Below are 2,921 nucleotides of genomic sequence, written 5' to 3' on the forward strand. Positions count from 1 at the left end.
GCTAAATTGACAATTTTCCTGTGAACCCATCCGGCCTTTCTCTGACATTCCAACCAATTCTCAAGAAAGTTAATCTTGCCTCATAGGTACTCTTCTGGTTCAGCTTTTTGTGCTTACACGTGTGTGTGCATGCCGATGAAAACGGAGTCTGGACTCCCCTCGTGGAATGTTAGACACCAAACTCTCTTAACATAGAAGGCTTGTGGGCAGCTCCATAAATCATAGGGACAGTAGCACCCAATTCACAGAAAATCCCTCTGAAAATTACACAGCTGCCAAACATTTTAACTTTGGTAGGCTACCAAATGAAAACTTGCTTTAGAAATCAATACTGAAAAGTTTAGAATATGGATTTGTTTTCAGAATTGAAGAGTAAGGCATCAATTAAAAAAAAAAAAAAGATCAGAACCTCAGAAGGTCTCAGGATCAAGCCAAGGCCAAGATGCTCTGAATAGAAGACTCTAGAGAAGCTATATGACTTCCTAAAACCTACACATCCTTCCAGAGGAACACTGCCATCAAGACCTTAACTCCTGGGTTGATTTCAGAGACGCAACTTACTAAAGAAATTTGGGTTCCCGAGTCAAGAATAAACAAGAGTGCTTGCTTCAGCACAACATATACTAAAATTGGAATGATACACAGATTAGCATAGCCCCTGTGCAAGGATGAAATGCAAATTTGTGAAGCACTCATATTTTTTTTCTGATATCTGGATGTTGGCCCACAATGGGGAGAGCAGGGGGAAGAATGGAGGAACTTTGAGCAGAGGTGAGGATGGGGGGGGGTATGGGGGTAGGAAAAATGGTGGAATGAGAGGGACATCATTACCCTAGGTACGTGTATGACTGCACGAATGGTGTGACTCTACATTGTGTACAACCAGAGAAATGAAAAATTATGCTCCATTTGTGTACAATGAATCAAAATGTATTCTGTCATGTATAACTAATTGGAACAAAAAAGTAAATGAGAATCTGATAAATTCTTAGAACAAAGAAGACCAGTGATAAGCTCTCTGGGATAAGAGTTCAAGGTAGGTTAGCCACCCAAGATGTTAACAACCTCACTAGTAAATGTCTTATTTCTTTGGAGCTAGAACAAGATGGAAATGGAAAAGTTCTGCATATTTGCTGTCTTCAGTCTGGATAACAAATCTTTCACTCTTCCTGGGGATGTACCTTTCACTGGGACTATAAGCTGAGCCTTCTGTAGATGATAAGCAGGACTTTAGGAAGCAGAGGCAGCCCTACAGACACAACCTGACTCCATGGTTCAGTAGACCTTGAAAATAAACATAGGATATTATTTCTACTTACTATAGTTATGATTTATTTAGGCAAAAATAATCAGTGTATATTAAAGCTTTTAAATACTTGATGACAAATAAGATTATACATTGTCTTAAAGAATCTCCTCACAAGTTAATTATTAATTACTATAGGAAAATTGGTAATTTTCCAGTAGAAAAACCTGGCTGACTACCCTTTTACCAAGTGGCCCAAATCCACTTAAGCCAGAAATGGCATAAATTGACAGGAAGTGCCTCCTAAGACACAATCTGGTATTACTGCCAAAACTGTAAGTTGAATCTAATCACAATGAAACACCACACAAACCCAAGTGATACTCCTTTTGAGTAACAGCCCCGTACTCCTGAGCAATGGATTGAATAATGACAGGGATGGAGGAAAAAGTAGACTTACTCAGAAAATACTCTTTTTGGAAAGTACATCTCCTAAAGAATTCTATATGCAATATGTTCCAGCATTTCTGGGGGCAGAGGGAAGGTAACCAGTTGAGAAGTTTGTTTATGCCTTTAATTTGTATCCAAAAATGATCCAGAAATTGTTAATGTTTGTTGTCTCTGGAGAAGTGAGGCGAGGAAATGAATTGGGAGACAGTATTGTTTTTTTTCACTTCAATATTTTATCATTATTAAAAAAAATATTTAAATGGCTTTTATGTTTAAAGTTTTTTTTTTATTAGGTTTAAAACGTGATTATCCATCATCAAGTGAAGGAAACCATACCTGAAAAGAATGGGTACTATATTATTTCATTCACTTAAATTTCACAAGTAAGCAAAACTCATCCATGGTATTAGACATTAGACTCTGGATTTGCTTTCTATTGAGGTGAGAAAATTGTTGGAAGGAGCACAGGGGAATAAAATTATTTTTTATTTCCTTAGATAAAATTGACTGTTTTTACGTGTGGTGAGATAAATGTTTGCCAGCTAAGAAATCAAATTATGGAGAACCAATGACTACTTGAAAATAAACTTCTACAACCTATTTGTATATGTATTTGTATCTATGAGTATATATGTCTTTGATGGAGACACACACAACATGGTCAGAGGGAATTTTAAAACCTGATGGGATTTTCTAAGAACATACTTTACAATGAATTCTTTAAAGTTTACTTTATGATTATGTATCTACTAAAAGGGAAAAAAATCCTCCAACTAAAAACGGATGAAAATGTTTTCTGTAGAGCTCTTGCCCATCTGCATCAGAAGCATTTTATTTCCCAGCTGCTATTAGTTTATATTGAATGCATATTCAGATGGGTTTCCACATACTCAGTCATCTCATTTTTCTTTAATGCACATTGAGCCATGTTTGAAACAGGATTAGTTTTCAGCTTAACTGAGTACTACATTTTGATAACTTCAAGTGAATGGCTCATTCAAGTATATTCAAGATGCACTATTTACAATACTGCAATGATTATTTGAATCCTTTTAGATCTGTTTTCATTTATTCTTTACATATTGCATGGTGAATACAAAAAAATTTTGTTAGGGTTTCAAAGTATTGATTTCAAGGTATTGGTATTGAACTGAAATTAATCTTTTTCGTTAGCTTTTCTATTTTGAGCATCTCCTGGACTTTTGGGAATTACTTATAAATTTGT

The 2,921-nt window shown here is 35.6% G+C and overlaps 1 non-coding gene across 1 annotated transcript; it reads left to right on the plus strand.

Moving 5' to 3' along the window:
• The first annotated feature begins 601 nt into the window (after positions 1-601).
• On the plus strand, positions 602-703 carry LOC124086806 (U6 spliceosomal RNA). Its single transcript, XR_006849930.1, has one exon. It is a non-coding gene; the product is annotated as a U6 spliceosomal RNA (small nuclear RNA).
• Positions 704-2,921: the final 2,218 nt, after the last annotated feature.

Source organism: Marmota monax, unplaced genomic scaffold, assembly GCF_021218885.2.
Source record: "Marmota monax isolate L192 unplaced genomic scaffold, Marmota_monax_Labrador192_F-V1.1 WCK01_AAM20220418_F8-fsc00024, whole genome shotgun sequence".
NCBI lineage: Eukaryota > Metazoa > Chordata > Mammalia > Rodentia > Sciuridae > Marmota > Marmota monax.